This window comes from Macrotis lagotis, chromosome 4 (assembly GCF_037893015.1).
Source record: "Macrotis lagotis isolate mMagLag1 chromosome 4, bilby.v1.9.chrom.fasta, whole genome shotgun sequence".
Taxonomy (NCBI): domain Eukaryota; kingdom Metazoa; phylum Chordata; class Mammalia; order Peramelemorphia; family Peramelidae; genus Macrotis; species Macrotis lagotis.
Genome location: NC_133661.1, coordinates 188,404,239 through 188,426,010, shown reverse-complemented (window position 1 = coordinate 188,426,010; position 21,772 = coordinate 188,404,239). Strand labels below are relative to the sequence as shown.

Below are 21,772 nucleotides of genomic sequence, written 5' to 3'. Positions count from 1 at the left end.
GGAAGAAGTAAAGTAAATTCCTAATATCATAAATGAAAAAGATGAACTCACCATCAGTGAGGAGGAAATTAAAGTAATAATTCAAAATTATTTTGCTCAACTCTGTGCCAATAAATTTGGTAATCTAAGTGAAATGGATGAATATTTGCAAAAATATAATTTTTCCAGTCTAAATGAAGAGGAAATTAAATACCTAAATAACCTTATCTCAAAAAAAAAAAGAAATTCACCAAACCATTATTAAACTCCCTAAGGAAAAATCTCCAGGACCAAATCGATTCACAAGTGAATTCTATCAAACATTTCAGGAACAATTGATTCCAGTTGTACATAAACTCTTTGGAAAAAAATGTGAAGAGGAACTCTGCTGAACATTTTCTATGACACCAGTATAGTGCTGAAAACTAGACCAGGAATAATTAAAACAGAGAAAGAATATTATAGACCTATCTTCCTGATGAATGTAGATGCAAAAATCTTAAATAATATCTTAGCAAAATGATTACAACAAGATATAACTAGGATGATACATTATGACCAAGCAGGATTTATGCCAGGAATGCAGGGTTGGTTCAATATTAGGAAAGCTGTTAGTATAATTAATTATATCAAAAATGAATATATCAGAAATCATATGTTTATATCAATAGATGCTGTAAAAGCCTTTGACAAAATACAGCACTCATTCCTACCAAAAACACTAGAAAGCATTGGAATAAATCTATTACAATAATAAAGAGTATCTATCTGAGACCATTAACAAGACATATATAATGAGGATAGGCCAGAGGCATTCCCAACAAGATCAGGGATAAAACAAGTATGCCCATTATCACCACTACTATTCAAGATTGTATTAGAAATGCTAGCTGTAGCAATAAGAGAAAAAAAAGAAATTGAAGGAATTAGAATTGGGAAAGAAGAGACAAATCTCTCATTCTTTGCAGATGACATGATGGTATACCTATAGAATCCAAAACAAATCATCTAAAAAAAGTACTAGAAATAATTAGCAACTTTAGCAAAGGTGCAGGATATAAAATAAACTCACATAAATCCCCAATATTTCTTTATATTACTAGCAAGATGAAGCAGAAAGGGCTAGAAAGAGAAATCTCTTTCAAAGTAACTTCAGACAATATAAAATACTTGGGAGTATACCTGCCAAGGCAGACTCAGAAACTTTTTGAAAACAAAAACAAAACATTTCATACGCAAATAAAATCAGATTTAAATAAATGGGCAAATATCAACTGCTCGTGGATAGACTGAGCTAATATAATAAAAATCCTACCAATCAAAATTCCAAAAAAATTATTTTAATGTATTAGAAAAAATTGTATGTAAATTCATATAGAGAAATAAAATGTCGAGAATCTACAGAGATTTCATGTAAAAAAGTTCAAAAGAAGATAGTTTAGCCCTATGAGTTCTAAAATTATATTATAAAGTATCAGTCATCAAAACTGTGTGGTATTGGCTAAGAAATACAGTAGTGCATCTGTGGAATAGACTAGGTGCAATAGCAGGAAATGATCATAGTAATCTCTGTTTGATAAAGCCAAAGAATCCAGTTACTTTAATAAAAACTCTCTTTGATAAAAAAAAGTTGGGAAAATTGGAAATTAGTGTGGGAGAAACTTGTATTAGACCTACACCTCACACCCTATACCAAGATAAGATCAAAATGGATACATGATTTAGACATAAAAAAACTATATTATAAGAAAACTGGGAGATGAAGATACTGTTAGATCTATGGAAAGTGAAGCAATTTATGACTGAGGAAGAGATGGAAAACATCATTAAAAACAAACTAGATAATTTCAATTACATTAAATTAAAAGGTTTTTGCACAGAAAAAACCTCTAACCATGATCAAAAGAAATGTAGTAAATTGGGAAACAATTTTTACAACCAGGATTTCTGGCAAAGGACTCACTTCTAAAATATAAAGAGAACTGAGACAAATTAAAAAAATAACAAGCCATTCCCCAATTGACAAATGGTATATGCCAAGTCAATTTACAGATGAGGAAAGCAAAGTGATCCATGGTCATAGGAAAAATTGCTCTAAATCACTAATTATTAGAGAAATGTATATTAAAGCTTCTCTAAGGTATTACCTCACACCTCTTATGACCACCTCTCAATATAACCAGAAAGAACAATAGTCAATGTTGGAAGGGATGTGGGAAATCTGGGACACTAATACTTTGTTGGTGGAGCTGTGCATTCATCAAACCTTTCTGGAGAGTAACTTGGAATTATGGCCAAAGGGCAACAAAATTTTGTATACCCTTTGATCCAGCTATACCACTATTGGGTCTATACTCTGAAAAGATCATGGGAAAAAAAGGGTAAAAACATCATTTTTACAAAACTATTCATAGCAGCTCTGTTTGTGGTAGCAAAGAATTGGAAATCAAGTGAATGCCCATCAATTAGGGAATGGCTTAATAAACAGTGGTATGTGTATGTGATCAAACACTATTGTTCTATTAGAAACCAGGAGGGATGGGAATTAAAGGAATCCTTGAAGGATAAGTATGAGCTGATGCTGAATGAGATGAGCAGAGCCAGAATTATATTGTACACCCTAAGAGCAACATGGGGGGATGATCAACCTTAATGACTTTCTCATTCCATCAGTGAAACAGTCAGGCACAATTTGGGGGTATTTGTGATGGAGAATAAAATCTGTATCCAGGGAAAGCATTGTGGACTTTGAACAAAGACCAAAGACTATTTACCTTTAATTTATTTAATTTTGATATTTCTTATACTTTATGTTTCTTCCTCAAGAATATTATTTCTCTCTCATCACATTCAACTTAGATCAATATATACCATGGAAACAATGTAAAGCCTAACAAGACTGCCTCCTGTGTGGGGTGGGGGGAGAAAAGCAAGGTTAGGGGAAAAATTGAAAACTTCAAAATAAGTAACTTTTAAAAAAAGAATTATTGGTCTGTCTGAAAGCCATGTTCAAAATAAGAGCCTGGACAACATCTTTCAAGAAATCATCAAGGAAAACTCAACTGAAAGCCTCAAATCAGAAGCAAATACAGGCACTGAAAGAATCTACCAATCACCTCCTGTAATTCCAAAATGGAAGGTGTAGCCAAACTCAAGAATTAACAGATAGAGGAGGATACATTGCAAGTATTCAGAAAGAAGCTATTCATATATCATGATACCACAGCCAAAATTGCACAGGACTTGTCAGCATCAACCTTAAAGTCTTGAATTCCAGAGGGCAAAGTAAGTTGGATTACAACCAAGAATCAATCAACCAGCAAAATTGAGCATATATTTTTCAAGGGGAAATAATGGACATTTAATGAAATATGTGACTTTCAAATTTTGCTGATGAAAAAAACAGCTGAACAGAAAATATTTTATTCAAAAAGAATAAGAAAGGGAAAAGAAAAAGAAAGATTGAACTGGTTATATTTCTACATGTGAAGACGACATTCATAACTAGTAAGAATTATAGTATACATAGAATGAAAGGGTCTGAGTTGATTTTGATGGGAAGATTTAAAAAATAGTACATTAAAAATAAGGGATTATAGAGGGGCAAGAGGAAGGACAAGGGTAAATTACATCACACCAAGAGGTGCAAAACATGTATTTTAGTAAAAGGAATGAATAGAAGGAATGATAATTGCTTTAATCTTAATTTCATCAGATTTTGAGGCATAAGGTGAAAAGAACAATATAAATTGTTTCTTTTCCTTTGTTATCAAGGAAGACCAAAATTACATCAATACATTTGAGACAAATTAAAATGTGTCAATCTGATCAGATCAATATGAATTCAGATTGCTCTATCACAGATCGGGCACAAATAGTGCATGTGAACACATGATGTCCTTACTCTAAACTTATGTTTGTCATATTTCCTTTGAAATGCTTCAATTCTGCCTTCCCCATAGAGCTTAGTACCCTCACTGATGAGGGAATGCCATGTTGGGTGGTCCTGCCAGCATTTCCCATGCAGTACAATTAATTCAAAGTTATTAAAAGAGACCTTCAGGGTGTCCTGGTATCATTCTTCTGATCCCATTGTGAGTGTTTGCCCTGCATGAGTTCTCCATAAAAGTCTTTCAGGCAAGTGTACTTCTGGCATTCTAACATGTCCAGACCATCATAGTTTCACTCTCTGTAGTAATGTTGAAATGCTAGGCAGTTTAGCTCAAAAAAACAACCTAATTGTCTGGTTTCTTCTGATAGATGATCTTCAGAATCTTCCTAGGACAATTTCAATGGAAGCAATTCACTTTCTTGACTTGGTACTGTTAGAATGTTAAGGTTTCATACTCCAATGAGGTCAGTACAATGACTCTGTACATCTTCAATTTGGTAGTCAATATAATACCTCATTTCTCTCACTCACCCTTTCTTCTGGACCCTCCCAAATACTGAGGTAGCTCTGGCAATGCATGTGTCAACCTCACTGTCAATGAGTACCTCCTTGAAAAGGATATTGCCAGAGTAAGTGAACTTCTCCACAGTACTCAAAATTTCCTCACATGCTGTAATCAATGGTTCCACCTATGGATAGTATGGTGCTGGCAGATGGAGTACCTATGTTTCCTTGTTATTAATTGTTAGATCAAATTTAGCACAGGCAGCAGAAAATTGATCCATAATTTATTGCATCTCAGCTTCGGAGGCTGCTTTGAGTATATAATCCTCTGCAAACAAGATCATGCACCAACTCTCCCTCCACTTTGGTCTTGGCTTGTAGTCTTTTCAAGTTGAAGAATTTGTCACCATTTTGGTGGCTACCCTTGATGCCATATTCATCTCCATGAAGGTATTTGTTAATATGGCTGAAAACATCATGCTAAAAAACATGGGAGTAAGGATACATCCTTGCTTCCCTCCATTGATAATCAGAAAATTTCAAGAGCGTTGTCCACTATCCAGAACCAGAACAAGCATGCTGTCATGAAACTGACAAACAATATTGATGAACTCTGGGCAACCAAATTTAGACATAATTTCATATAAATCTCATGATTGATAGTATCAAAGACTTTGATCAAATCTAGAAGCATTGTATATAGCCTCTTTTCTGTTCCTGGCATTTTTCCAGGAGTTGTTGGGCAGCAAACACCATATCAACTATACCTTGACCCTTTCTGAAGCAACACTGGCTCCCAAGGAGGTAATCATATTCCAGGTGAAGGATCACTCTATTGAGAAGGACTCTGGCAAGAGTGTTATCAGCAATGACTAAAAGATAAATACCCCTTGTGTTTGTCACACGACAATCTATTTCCTTTATCTTTATAGAAATGGACAAAGGTGGCATCCTTGATTTTTTGGGGGATAATTTCTTCATGTCATATAACCTGAAAAATTTTATTCAGTTTTTGGATAAGCAGTGGACTGCCACCCTTCACTCCCTTGTAGATCTCAGATGGAATAGAATCAGCACCTGGTGCTTAGTACATTGTCCAAGAGTGACAACATCTTTAGAATAAAGGTATCCATGGATCCTAATTTAATTATCTTGGGAAGATTGCAGAAAAAGATTTGGAACCATGGAAGGATTTACAGTGAATGTCAACTGACTCAAAGACTGCAAGTCTATTAGTACCAAGAAACCAACAATTACACTTTTGGAAATTCATGGTATAAAGGATTGTATAGAATTATCAGTTATCATATCAATTATATGCCATATTTATATATCAGTTATATGTCATAGCTACAAATAGAACCATTTTACAACCAACAGAGACAAGGAGAAAAAAATATCTGGACCACGGAGCTTTCAAAGGAGATGTTTTTGTGATACATCTTCAGTATAGCAAAGTTGGTTATTCACATATGAGTGAAGGAGAAGTTGCTCAGCAGAAAGTACCTGGGTATGTGCAGAGTAGCTTAAGAGATCTTATAATTAGGAAATTACCTAGCAAAAATAGTCATATACAATATTGTAAATTGAAATACAAAAAAAGAAAAGTTAGATACCTAAGTCCTAGAAAATCTCAGCAATAGAAATCCAGCCACTTCTGAGTGATTTGCCAGGTCTATAATATGTGATTTTAGTTAGATCATTAAGTTTCTGAAGGAAATCAAGAAAGAAATAAAAATATAGTTATGTATGATGAATATTGGAAGTGAAAATATAAAATGAAATCTGATGTAGAATTATACTTGGTTAACAAGGGGAGGGAGGGAGGGAGGAGGGAGGGAGGGAGGGAGAGAGAGAGAGAGAGAGAGAGAGAGAGAGAGAGAGAGAGAGAGAGAGAGAGAGAGAGAGAAAGGAGAAAGAAAGGGTGGGGGATGTGTCTTGTAGAGGTCATATAGTTTTTTTTTTGGTTACACACACACACACTCACTCACTCACTCATGCATAAATCTCATTTTCTTTCTTACTTTGGGCAAACACATATTCTCTTGGATATTAATGGTTTTCCAGAACATTTTGGATAGGACAAATGGGTAGTAAAGCCTTCTTAGTTTGTATTGCACTGATTTAGAAATTGGGATAATTTCAAAGCAATAGGGGGTTAAAGTTAAACTTAATGATAAAATGGACCTGTAGAATAAATGAAGATCAGAAAAAGGATCACAGGAGGAATGTTTAACCAATCTAGCAGAGTTAACTATGTAGCTCTTTAAATGCCCTACATTAACTTGGAAAAAAAATAAAGAAATACAAAGAAGCATTTTAACCATATTCAATAATTTCACTAGTATAGAAAAATTTCAGTGAGGAATATCCCTCTGTGAAAGGAGATGACAATTTTAGTTCAACTTTCAGTAATAGAAAGTAGCCAAGCATATTGCACATGAATGATATAAGACCAGGCAATTTGTACTCACCAAAGACAGAACTTACTCCAAGACCTTCCAGAAATTGGTGGCAGATTCCTATCCCCTTTAATATGTACCCTTTTAGCTATTTATTAAGGAGCATCCCCATTCTCGGCTTTCTAAAATTTTGTTAGTACAGTAAGAGTTTGAAACATAGTAAAAAGTAAAATTGAAAGGCAAAGTTACCATGGGTCAGGTCTGGATTAAACTGTAAGGTTCTTTGTTTCAAACAAAGAGGAGAAGGCAACTCTGTACAAATTGAAGATCCAAGAATTGAAATCAGATAATTCATCTGTCTTAATAAGAAATGTCTTCTCCTTGAGACTCAAGTATACTCATTACAAACTCATCCTAATGCTTTACTAATTATAGAATTTGAACAAAGATAGCACTTCAATATTAATGCTAAATTCTTGAACGATTTACCTAGAAAGAGAAGAAACAAAAGATTTTTGAGTGATTAAGAACAGAGTTGTGAAGACATAAAAAAACACAATTTTTATTTGATGATTTTGGATTTTTTCCCCCTTTCCCTTTTTTTCATTTTATCTGTCATTTTCCCTTGACTTTCCAGTTATAAAAAGAGTTAAAAGAAAATCAGAATTGTTTGTGGAAGAAAAAGAGAAATGGAAATTTACACATCAAATTACTTAGATTTTAGTAAAGTTCCATGTTGGGTTGAGAGAAGGGGAAATTTTGGAAGAAATTTTCAGAAATATTTCATTAAAATGAATATATAGAATACTGATGTATAAAAAATATTCCTTTATTGTTAGATTAGAATACCAAAAGCTTACAATAGTGATTATACAAATATCTGTTGTGATTACGTCTATTACCAAATTTTTAATAGATGTGCAGTCAGCTGTTAATTAATAAATATTCATTTAAAAAGATAGGTAGTTTTCTATATTAAATCTAGATGTATATACATGTATATATATGTATATATATACATATATTATATATATATATATATATATATATATATATATATATATATATGCTGTATTAGATTGCCTTTTTTCAGGGAGTGATGGGAGGAAAGGGAGGGAGGGAGAAAAATGTGAAACTTAAAACTTTACCAAAGTAAATGATTGCTAAAAACTACTGATGCATATAGTTGTAAAAGTAGAAGAATAAAATATATTTATTTTAAATATATTTTTAAAATGAAAGAAAAGAAAACAAGAAAGCAAGAAAGCAAGAAAGCAAGAAAGCAAGAAGGAAGGAAGGAAGGAAGGAAGGAAGGAAGGAAGGAAGGAAGGAAGGAAGGAAGGAAACCACTTTGGTGTAAGTAAAAAGTTCTAGATTTAGATTCAAATCCAAATTTAAATCTAAGCTCTATACTGATATGAATGCTCCTGTTATGGTAAGTGAATTAATTTGGGCCTAATTTTTAATTTGCAAAATGAGAGAGTTGGATTAATTAAATATTAACATCTCTTCCTTGCTTGTTTATGAACTTATGACTTGTTCAGAGTCATATAAAAATATTCAAAAAAATAAAAAAGGATATGTTAGTAATGAATGTGAGTATGGATTTAAAGTAGTGATTTTGATTAGTGGGTTATTCGTTATGGTTCACTTGCTTCTCACTGGAGTTACAAAACTCAGCAGAGTATCTATTTAATTCTCACTTTCTCCAAATAGTTATCTGATTTATCACTTCATATATATAACTTGTCAAATTCTAAAATTGGATATATGCAAATGAACCAAAAGATCGCAATTCACTGGTTCATCAGTAATTTTACCTGCCCTCAGACAAATCCACTCAATACTTCCATCTGAGGTTTATTTCTTTAGTTGGACCACCTAATAATCTGTACCCTTCATATTTTATTTGTGAAACTGTGTTTCTTCACATATGCTTTAAATCAGGTGATTTTTTTAAAGAAAACTATCCTTCCTTCTGCTTTCAGCCAACAAACAATTCAAATATAAAGGGAAAGACCTCACATCTTTCAAAAATTGATTTCATTCTTTTTTCATCACAAAATTTCTTTACTTGATACCTTGAATGAGAAAGATTGAAAGATTTGTAAATGTTAAAACTAAATGATCCTTGTGAATGAGATGGAAAAAACATTTCTCCTTCCTCTTTTGTACAGTTAAGGAATTTTCTGTATTAAATTATGCATATATTGTCAATGTATTTGTTTTGATAAGTTCTTTTTTTCTATTTTCTTTTCATTCTTTGAACAACAGGATTTCCTGAACAGCAAAGCACAGAGAGATATAAAGATGTCAAAAATAATTCATAGCAGCTTTTTGTAGTGGCAAAGAATTGGGAATTGAGGGGGATGCCCCTCACTTCAGCAATGGCTAAGCAAGTTATGCTACATGAATATTATGGAATATTATTGTTCTGTAAGAAATGCTGTTGATTTATGAGGGTTTACTTAATATCCTGCTACTTTGCTAAATTTATTAATTATTTCAATGAGATTTTTAGATAATTTTCTCAGTTTCTCGAAGTATACTATCATATCTGCAAAGAATGAAAATTTTGCTTCCTCATTGCAATTCCAATTCCTTCAGATTCTTTTTTTTTGTCTTATTGCTACTGCTAGCATTTTCTACTACTACTACTACTATACTGAATAGTAATTCTGATAATGGGCACCCTTGCTTCACCCCTGATCTTATTGGAAATGCTCCAAGTTTAATCCAATTACATATAATATTTGTTGATGTTATAGATAGATGCCATTTATTATTTTAAGGAAAACTCCATTATTATTAAACTTTCTAGTGTTTTAATAGGAATGATGTATATCAAAAAAAGGTATTTTTAGCATCTATTGAGAAATCATAGGATTTCTGTTGGTTTTGCTGCTGATATGTTTAATTATGTTGAGTGTTTTCCTAATGTTGAATCATTCCTGTATACTTGGTATAAATCCAACCTGATCATGGTGTATTACCTTGGTAACAACTTGCTGTAGTTTCATTACAAAAATTTTATTTAAGATTTTTGCATCAATATTCATTAGAGAGATTGGTCTATAATTTTCTTTGTCTTATTTGTTTCTTCCTGGTATCAGCAGGTATCACAGGTTGGTGTCATAAAAGGAGTTTGGCAGAACTCCATCCTCTCCTATTTTTTTTTAAATAATTTATGTAGAAAGGGAATTAATTGTTCCTTAAATGTTTGATAGAATTCACTTGTAAATCCATCTGTACCTGGAGACTTTTCCCTTAGGAAGTTTATTAATGGTTTCTTCAATTTCTTTTTCTGAAATGGAATTATTTAAGCAATTTATTTTCTCTTCTTTTAATCTAGGCAGTTTATATTTTTGTAAATATTCATCCATTTCACTCAAGTTATCCAATTTATTGGCATACATTTCAGCAAAATAGATCTAAATTATCTCTTCAATTTCCTTCTAATTGGGAGTTAGTTCATCCTTATCATTTTTGATACTGGTAACTTGGTTATGTTTTTTTTCTCTTTTAAATCAGATTAACCAAAGATTTGTCTATTTTACTGACTTTTTTATAAAAGCAAATCTTGGTTTTATTTATTTATTTCTGTCTTGATTTTCAGAATTTCTAATTTGGTATTTAATTAGGGATCTTTAATTTTTTTTCTGGCTTTTTTTAGTTGCATTACCAATTCATTGATGTTCTCTTTATTTTATTCATATAAGCATTTAGAGATATAAAGTTTCTCCTCAAAACTGCCTAGGCTGCATTCCCATAAATTTTGGTATGTCTTATTATTATCATTTTCTGGTATATAATTACTGACATTTCTATTATTTGCTGCTTGATCCACTCATTATTCAAGATAATTACTTAATTTCCACTTATTTCTTGGTTTATCTTTACCTGACCATTTGTTACATTTAATTTTTATTGCGTCATGGTCTGAGAAGTGTGTGTTGATAATTCCATTCTTTCAACATTTGATTATAAAGTTTTCATGCCACAGTACATGGTCAATTTTTGTGTAGGTGCCATATACTACTGAGAAAAAAGTGTATTTTATGCTATCCCCATTCAGTTTTCTCCAGAGGTCTAACATAACTATGTTTTATAAGATTTCATTCATCTTTTTAACTTATTTTTTATTTATTTTGCTGTTATCAAGTTCTAAAAGATGGAGGCTGAGGTCTCCCATTATTAAAGTTTTGCTGTTTATATCTCCTTTTAATTCACTCATCTTTTCCTCTAGACATTTGCATGTTATACCAATAGGTGTGGAGATGTTTAGTAATGATATAGTTTCATTACCAGTGGTACCCTTTTAGAAGATGCAGTATCCTCCCTAATCTGTTTTAAGGATATTGAGTTTTGCTTTCACTTTATCTGAGATTAGAATTGCTAGCCCCAGATTTTTTTTTACTTCAGCTAAGGAAAAATATATTTTGCTCTAACCTTTTACCTTTTTGCTGTGTGTTTCTTGTAAACAACATATTGTAGCATTCTGGTTTTAAATCCATTCTGCTATCCACTTCCATTTTATGGGACAGTTCATCCCATTCACATTTACAATTAAGATTACTAATTCTGTAGAACTGGGAAGGAAGAGCTAAAACTCTCACTCTTTGTAGACAACATGATGGTACACCTAGAGAATCCCAAAAAAATCATCTAAAAATCTACTAGATATAATTAGGAACTTTGGCAAAGTTGCAGTATATAAAATAAACTCTCATAAATCCTCAACATTTCTATATATGATTAGCAAAATGCAGCAGAAAGTGCTAGAAAGAGAAATCCCATTCAAAGTAACCTCAGATAATATAAAATACATAGGAGTCTATTTGCCAAGGCAGACTCAAAAACTTTCTGAAAATAATTACAAAACACTTCACACATAAAGAAAATCAGATTTAAATAACTGGGTAAACATCAACTGCTCAGGGATAGGTAGAGCTAATAGAATAAGAATGACAATTCTACCAAAACTAAACACCTGTTTAGTGACCTACCAATCAAAATTCCAAAAAAATATTTTAATGAGTGAGAAAAAGTAAGTAAGTTCATATGGAGAAATAAGAAGCCTAGAATTTCCAGAGATTCAATGTAAAAAAGGACAAAAGAAGGTGTCTTAGCCCTACCAGATCTAAAATTATATTAGAAAGCATCAGCCACCAAAACTGTTTGGTAGTGGCTAAAAAAATAGAGTGGGGACCAGTGGAATAACAATACCAGAACATGATTATAGTAATCTGCTGTTTGACAAAACCAAAGGGTCCAGCTATTGGGATAAAAATTGTTGGGAAATTGGAAGTTAGTATGGAAGAAACTTGGATTAGACCTTACATATTATACCAAGATAATATCCAAATGGATACAGGATTTAGACATAAGAAACAATATTATAAGCAAACTAAAAGAGCAAAGAGTAGTTACCTGTCAGATCTATGGAAATGGAAGCAGTTTATCACCAAGAAAGAGATGGAGAACATCATTAAAAACAAACTACATAATTTTGATTACATTAAATTAAGAACCTTTTTCCACAGATAAAACCACTGTATATAAAATCAAAAGAAATTTAGTAAATTGTGAAACAATTTTTACAACCAGGATTTCTGAAAAGGAATCATTTCCAAAATATACAGAGAGCTGAGTCAAATTAAAAAAAAGCCATTACCCAATTGACAAATGGTCAAAGGATATGCAAAGGCAATTTACAGATGAGGAAATCAGAGTGATCAATAGTCATATGAAAAATTGCTCTAAATCATTACTTATTAGAGAAATGCATCTCTGAGGTACCATCTCACACCTCTCAGACTGCTCAGTGTGACCAGAAAGGACAATGATCAATATTGAAAGGGATGTGGGAAATCTGGGACATTAATACATTTTTGGTGGAGCCTTGAACTCACCCAACCTTTCTGGAGAGCAATTTGGAATTATGCCCAAAGGGCAACAAAAATGTGCATACCCTTTGATCCAGTTATAACACTCCTGGGTTTATACCCTGAAGAGATTATGAAAAAGGGTGAAAACATCACTTGTTCAAAAATATTCATAGCAACCCTATTTGTGGTGGCAAAGAATTGGAAATTAAGTAAATGTCCTTCATTTGGGGAATCATTTAACAAACTGTGGTATATGTAAGACATGGAACACTCTTGTTCTATTAGAAATCAGGAGGAATGGGAATTCAGGGAAGCCTGGAGGGATTTGCATGAACTGATGCTGAGCAAGACGAGCAGAACCAGAAAAACACTGTAGATCCTAACAGCAACATAGGGGTGATGATCAACCTTGATGGACTTGCCCATTCCATCAGTGCAACAATCAGGGACAATTTGGGACTATCTGGGATAGAGAATACCATCTGTTTCCTGAGAAAGAACTGTGGACTTTGAAAAATGACCAAATACTATTACCTTTAATTAAAAAAAAACCTGATATCTTATCATGTAATTTTGCTATCTCTTATACTTTATTTTTTTTCCTTAAAGATATGATTTCTCTCTCATCACATTCAACTGAGATCAATGTATACCATGGAAACAATGTAAAGACTAACAGAATGCCTTCTGTGGGGGATAGGGGGAGGGAATCAATATTAGGGGAAAATTGGGAAACTCAAAATAAAAAAAATCTTTCCTAAAATAATTACTAATTCTGTATTTCCCTGTGTGCTATCGTTCTTCATTTATATTTTTCTCTTTCTTTTTCTTTTATTCCTCCTCACTGAAATGTTACTGCCTTCACCCCTTGACTTTTAAAATTTTGAACTTTTAGATTATTTTTGCTTATATCTTTGTTTTCCCTTTTATCAGTCCCTTATTCCATTATCTTTCCCTTTTCCAGTCCCCTCCCTGCTTCCCTGTTGTTTAGGATAGATTTTTGGAGATGTATCTTATTCCTTCTTTGTGCTAAATCTATTGAATAGAATTTACTCAACATTCACATTCTGCAATCCTTCCTTCTAAAAATATACATCTTTGGGTCTCTTCCTTGGTGTTATTATTTATCTCTCTAATACTATTAATCAGGCATCATCAATCACATTTTGATTATTTGATTGCTTTATGGGATCATATTGTTATCAAGGTATCATCACAGATTGTTTACTTTATTGCTTGATAAGCAGCATTGACTCAAATTGAAACAAATTATAATTATAATCATTTTGACCTTACCCCCTTTTCAAGTATCTTTCAAGTACACCCCCCAATCCTCCTCATGAATGCAAGTACTATACATAAACATATCATTTCTTGAACTATGTGTACCCTCCCCAGGCCTCTTTTCTTTCACCTCTTACTCCACCTGTCCCTTTCCCATTCAAGGTCAGGGTACCATCTCCTTGCTAAGTCCAGGAAGGTCAATTTTCTTTCACATTTTACCTCACTCCCTCAACTCTGGCTACTTAACTCCTTGTTAAATGAAGCAAGGCCTATTCTCCTCTCACTTTAAACCTCCTTCCCACAGCCAGGGTACTCAACACCTTGTTAAGTGAAGAACTGGTAAATTCAAACCCTGATCTAATTATTGCAAGAATCTTAAAGATCTATGAGTACTGGGAGGTTCTGGGGGTCTTACCTGAGAAATTTACAAATGATTAAAAGTTACAGAGACATTGACTCAGGACCTGACATTTTATGATGCCCTGTTTTCATAATCCATTTCAATTTAACATCCCTGCTTTTCTTCGGGGCATTTTGTTTCAAACACAGTGATACTATCTTGGACCTCTACAATGTAGAGAGTTAAGCTCCAGTTATACCAATATCCTTTAGATTCATTCTCCTCATTTATATTCTATCCTTTAATTATCCTAAAATAAGTAAAGTTCTAAAGAATTAGAAGTCTTACTTCTTCCCTTTTAGGATTATATGTAATTTGATGATCTTGACCAACATTTATTTGTTTTGTTTTGTTTTTTCATTCCATTTTTCATTCACCTTTTGTATGCAAATCTTGAGTTGTGTATTTGGTGATTTAATTCTCTGTTCAGTTCTGGGTTTTGTGTCAAGAAATTCTGGAAGACCTCTATTTTGTTAAAAATCCATCTTTTCCCCTGACAGTATAGACTGAATTTTGCAGGGTAGTACATTCTGGGGTGTACTCAGATCCTTTGCTCTCTTTAATATGATATTCAATGTCTTCTGATCCATCAGTGTTGAGGCTGATAGGTCCTATATGAGTTTGATTGTGTCTCCTTTTTATTTGAATTGTTTTATTTTTGCTGCTTGCAATTCTCTCTTTTATTTGAGAGTTTGGGAATTTGGCTATCACAAGCCTTGAAGTTTTGATCCTGGGGTCTCTTTTTAGAGGGGTTCTATGGATTTCTTCAATAGTTATAATGTTATCTTGTTCTATCAGATTTGGACAGTATTCACTTATAATTTCCTGCATGATGTTTTCCAGGATTGTTTTTTTTTTGTTCCAGTCTTTATGATGGGAGGGATAACTGCTTTTGGTCTGGTTTTCCATGCCATTTTAGGGTTCTCCTAAAATCATCTTTTTTGTCTCAAATCCAACTATCTAAGTTCTTTCAGTGATCTGTTTTGTTTTGCTTCAAAAAGGTAGGGTTTGTGAATCACATGTCATCACCATGAAAAGTGGTACCATTCTTTGTAAATATGGTCACTATACTGAAGAAAGACCCCTGTTCAACTTCACAATATCATGCTTAACTTCCTTTCCTTTTCCTCAGCTAGGAATAAATCTCTGAATTAGTAGTCAGGGCTGAGGATGCCCAGTAACTAAAGCAGTTAAAAATTGTTAGGCATATAGCTAAAGAAAGAATTGGCAGGATTAGAATATCCATGATTTATAATCATCATACATATACTGACACATAAAATACAACTTTTAGGCATAGATTTGTACAGAAAATGAGCAGGTTTATCCAGGGAGGCAAGTCCCCAGGGAAAGAGCAAATGATAATAATGTATCCAAATTGTTCCAATACATCAGGCCCACATTCTATGAACACCCATGCTTATTGGATCATGGAATCATATGCCTAGAGCTAAAGGGAATGGTAGAGACCCAATGCATTCATTTTATAGATGAGTAAACTGAGGTCCAGGATGGTTATATGATTTGTGTAAGGTAATGCAAATGGTATTATTGCACAATGCTCAAAGGAATTCAAACCCAAAATTAACTAATCATTGCATTTTTGCAAGAGTTGAAGTTTTTCTACCTTTTCAAAGGTAGATAATGAATAGAATACTGTGAACATGTAAAATTATCTTTATTTGTAGACAGATTTTGAAAAATTTAGCATTAAGAAACCATAAAACATATTTTTAAAAAACTGAAGGCTCTTTTCATTTTACCTCACAATCAGTGGTTTTAGATACGGGCTTGACTGGTGAATGGGAAAATGAACTTTTTTTCAGATGATTCAATGGGTACATCATTGATATGCTTTAAATTTAAATTACTTTCATATGGGAAAAAATAACACTGATAAAATGAGCAAATAATCCATTTCTAAAGCACATTTTTTTACAACAGTTATTGAAGATACATCTTTTCAAGACTGTGATATTTGGCAGTGTAGCATAGGATAAAGTTTTGCTGCTCAGATAGGTTGCAACAAGTTTGAAGGAAGAAAAGGATGTTAACAATTCTCTACTCAAATAAAGTGAAAATTCTTCCTTTAACAATAGGCTTCCTTCTCCCTAAGAAAGTACAGAACAGGTCTTCATGGGAAAATATTCTTAACCTCATACAAGATTATGACTATAAACATAGCAACATTCAGGTAATCTTCAAAAATGTTCCTCAGTTAGATAAAAAATGTCTCTTGTAAATAGTTACTAAAAAGTAAAAAACACATATTAGTTATTAGTTCTTAACAAAATTATCCAAATAACTATAGGTAAGGAAAATACTAAGCTAAAAATTAATCTCCATCTTAAAAAAGCATGAGATTGACTATTCTAATGACTTGTTCATTTTTTATTCTTAATTTTTATTTAAGAATTAGGAATAAGAATTTAAAGTTGAAAGCAATCTAACAAGTCATCTGGTCTAGTCCCTTCATTTTATAGATTGGATACTGGAGGTTGAGGATAATCAAAGCAATTGATTAGAAAAGTCAAATATTATGCAAAGAAATTAAGAAGTTTGTTATTCAAAGTTATGTAAATTATTGAACAACAGAGTCATGATTTGAATACAAGCTTTTCTCATGTGACTTTAACTAATGTTTATATCTATATACTGAACTACAATGTTATCGAATACTTAAAATTCATTCTAATTCTTACTATGTGTTTGATTCCTTTTTTTCATAATAGATGATGTTATTGCCATCACATCAAAATATCCTATGCTTAAAGTTTAGCTTGTTGTTTTCGTCCTTGGTTCCTATTACACACTGAGGAACCAGGAAGTGAAAGTAGCCATGAAAAAAACTGAAAAACAGATATCTAGAGTCTGACAAAATAGCAGTCAACTCATTACTTAGTCAAGAGGAAACAGTCCTGAACACACTAACTGATTTTACATTCATAATTTTCTGTATTATTGCTCAAATGATAATTGCCTAATCTCCTATCAAGGAGAATTATTTTCTCTGCCATAAACATTTGACTTGAGAATAAAACAAAGGTATTCACTTTCATTGACCACTGGTAATGAATGAAATCAAGAAAACTGCTTGAATACATCTACTGAATTTTCCCAAAGCATAATTAACAACTTGACTTTAGAGTGTAATGCTACCCTGATCCTATCCCTGGGCTTGAAAAGGTAGAAGGACTTATGGACCAAAACTAGAAATTTCCAATGATGAAGAATGCATATATTTTACCTTCTAATTTTCCCTAAAACATTTCATCTACATAGCTCCTTATTGCAGCCTTCATACTCAGAAGATCATAGACTTCTAAAAACTGCATTAAATGCCATGGAGTTCTGTTTTTGCACCAGAACTGTTTTTCTTCAGGTACATTTTGGATAACCAATCATAGCAAATTTGACCTTAACAAAGAAACAAACAAGAAAAACTGTCATTTATTTAATCTAGGAAACAACTTTCAGTCTCTATTCAAAAAGTATCAATACTATTTTGTTTGTCCCTCATCAAAACTAATTATTCTCATCTGAAATTTTGTATTTTATGTTAATAAAATTTATGTTAACAATCAATAAGTGCAGTGGTACTCTGGGTACCTTAGCTTCATTGTATTAGGCATGAATATCTGAGGTCTCAGATTAAAAAAATTGTATCTAAAATAAAAAATAAAAGCCTATTAAACTAACAAAATTATTATTAACTATATTCTGCAAATATTAACACTAGAAAAATACTAATGAAAATTAAATACAAAGAAATAAATTCAATATTAAAATTAAGTCCTAGTTTCCATTAGCTTAACTAACTCAATGCTGAATCTCTTTATTAAAATATCTTGTTACTATTGATTTACCTTGTTAAAGTGCAATGTGGAATAACAGGAAAAAACTGAAACCTTGAGTTCAGAGTAAAAGATCATGCTTGAAATTGTGGTTTAGTTACTTATTAATTCTCTTAGCTTTCCTAGGTCTCATAAAAATTAAAGTATTTAATTTGTTGCCTACACATTAAATAAAGTTATTAAATATTTTATAAGCTACTCTTTGCCATTAATATCCCATGATTATTGAAAATAATTTATTAAAGGAAACTTTCAAATCAATCTAGCTACTCAGCCTTATTAGAAATATTTTTCACAGCATATTCTAAAAATCTGTCCTTATTCTACCCAAAACCTCCTAGGACATTTGGCTTTCTGTTTCTCCTTTCCTGAATAGTAAGAGCAGGAAAAAAACATTAGTTTTTCACTTTCAAATCTTTGTCATATCTCATTTGACCTTTGATAATAACCAATAATATTTCGAAGTAGCCAGGACAGATAGTATTTAGCCATTTCAAAGCTTAAAAACAGGCATAATTTACACAGTTAGAAAGTTTCGGAGACTGAATTCCAATTTTACTTTTGTGACTATAATTATAGCTCTTTTTGCAATCTGATAGAATATGGAGTTCATAAAAGCAGTGGGTGTCCATTTCTTGTTTTCTATGTACTTTTTCTCACAACCTTCCCATATATTCACTTTCTGAAGTAGATGTTGTAATCTGAGCAGTCAGGGATATTTTTAACAGGAACAGAGAAGGATCAGGACCAGGATCACTTGATACATTGTTTATGTTTGATAATGTTTAATGATGTTTATTGACTGAGTAATATGATGCCATTTATGGCACCAATAAGAAGAGAAGAAAGCCCATTTAACCTCAGTAGCTAATTCCCTAAAACCCAATTAACCTTACCAAATATATAGTTCCTACACCAGAGTATCCCCTTTCACACCAGTAAACATGTCCTGGAGTCATAATTCTAATTTTCTCTATTCAAAAGATCTTTCTGGGGTTTTTCTACCTTTGTATCTATCACCAGTGTTTGAATTAGGAATTTGATAAATGATTGTTGAAAGGAAAATTCAGTAAGTTACTTCTTTCAATAGCCCAGTAAGGGTCCTACTTCTCTCCCTCTCTTCAATTTTTTTTAGTACTCAATTTCTAATTAATTTACTAAAGCAAGTAGGGCAAACACATGATGCATTTTCTCTCTGCTCCTACCCAGAATTGCTTTTTCTACTAAAGAGGTCAAAAGGGTTCCCTTTAGAGCTTAAAAATATCCTCATTTTGAACATATAGAGTTAAAAAGTAATCTTAGCACTTCTGCAAAAGTGATCTGGCAATTATCATTTGAGCAATAATACAGAAAATTATGAATGTAAAATCAGTTAGGGTGTTCAGGAGTGTTTCCTCTTGACTAAGAGTAATGAGTTGATTGCTATTTTGTCACTCTAGATATCTGTTTTCCAGTTTTTTCATGGCTACTTTCAATTCCTGGTTCCTCAGTGTGTAAATTGTTGGATTCAGAAAGGGTGTGAAGATAGTATAGAACACAGAGAGGACCTTGTCCACCAGAAAACTGCTTAATGGCCATATATAGATGAAGATACATGGCCCAAAGAACAGGAAGACAACAATGAAATGGGCAGTAAAGGTAGAATGCTTTGGAAGATCCCCCAAAAGAATGGTGTTTGATTGTTAATAGAACAATAACATAGGAACTAAATAAGAGGATAAAACAGGATAGAGAATTGATGCCACTTGTGGAGGTCATAAAGAATCCTAGTACATAAGTTTCTACAAAGGCTAACTGAAATACCACAGGAAGGTCACAGAAAAATCTATCTACCTCATTGGGACCACAGAAAGGCAAGTGAAGAGCAAATCTCATTGAATGCATGATACCTACAACCCAGGAAATCAGTACAAGCAGAATGCATATGTGGGTATTTATGATGGTTACATATCAGAGGGTTTTGCATATAGCAATGTATCTAACAAACCTCATGGCCATTAACAGGATAATCTCAGTTCCAGTAAAGAGATGCAAGAAAAAAATCTGGGAGATGCAGCCATCAAAGGAGATGGTTTTATGTCCAGTGAGATAGTCTGTAATCATCTTGGGGGTAGCAAAAGAAGCTAGAGACATATCAATAAGGGAGAGATTGGTAAGCAAAATAGGAGAATGAAGGTGGGAATCAATGATAATTGTGATGATTATGAAGCAGTTGCCCATCATTGCTGACACATACAAAAAAGAAAATACCATGAAAAAGAACATTTGGAGGTCCCAGGATTTGGAGAGTCCCAACAAAACAAATTCAGACACAGTTGATTTATTGCCTCTATCCATTGTCTCAGAGAACAGGCAAAGAACTGTAAAAAAGAAATCAGACATAATTAAGTAATGTTGGCATGGCAAATAAAATTGCATGTTTAAGAATTTGTTCTCCATAGAAAAGGAACCAGACATAAATAAATAATTTTGTTATGGGAATGATAATTTCATGTTTAAGATTTTAAACCGTAAAGTACCTGCACATCCCATGAGGAAGTTATCACAGTAGATGTTGTCTAAAGTTAGAGAAAAATGCACAAGGTTTCCACCTTGATTATTAGTATTTTTGCTTTAAAATAGAGTTTCTTTCTATTTTACTGTGTCTAATTAAATGTATGTGTACATATATACATATATTCCACATTGATAACACAGAAGAGCAACATCTTAATGTTGCATTGCTTCTTTACTATTGTTGAATATTGTGGGGATCATTCAGAAAAAGAAGCACCACAGAAAAGAAAGTAAGCTTTCAAACAAATAGAAAAATAATCATAGGTTACAGGAGGATTCAAAGGAGCAGCAATGTGGAAGAAAGAAGGGAAGGGAAACTAAAAAAAAAATAGAATTTAGTCATTACAATTAGCTCATTGGAATTACTGTCACCGCCAGGTATTGCTTCAATAGAATATTTTAGGAGAAGCAATGTTTGCTGCTGCTAGCTCCTTCCACATTTTGCTATAGATGAATGATAACTGAGATGCTATTTGACTCTCTGCTGTCTAAGACTTGCACCTCCAATTAGTAAAAATCTCTTAGGATTAGATGTAAAGAAGAGTGAAGAGGGTCCTGAGATCCAGTGCAGTTGCTTCAGTTATTAATGTAGAAATTACATACTACCTAGAAAATTGGACTGGAGACAGCTACGTAGGGAAAGAGTAAAAATCACTATTGCCCTATATTCCCCAAGGATAAAGACCAGAGAGAGTGTAGAGGAGAGTGAGAAAGATGCTTGGTCCAGTCATTCAATAAAAAGATTACAATCACCTGGAGCCCCTAGGATAGACAGATGAAAAGTTTGACTGGAAAGAAGCCTGACACAGCTATTGGAGTGATAACAAATAAAAAGTAATAAGAGGTAAAAGAAACCTATGGTGTCTCCATAATAATAGCCCACAGCCATAACAATAGCTTCAGAAGAGAACTTAATTATCTGGTAAAAACAACTTCAGTACTTAGACAGTATACTATTTCTTTCCAAATCCCCTTAGCAATTAACTGTTTAAGAGAAAGATGCTAAATAGTCC

General features: G+C 32.8%; 1 pseudogene; it reads right to left on the bottom strand.

Moving 5' to 3' along the window:
- Window positions 1-19,633: 19,633 nt before the first annotated feature.
- On the bottom strand, window positions 19,634-20,540 carry LOC141522815 (olfactory receptor 4K2-like; annotated as a pseudogene).
- Window positions 20,541-21,772: the final 1,232 nt, after the last annotated feature.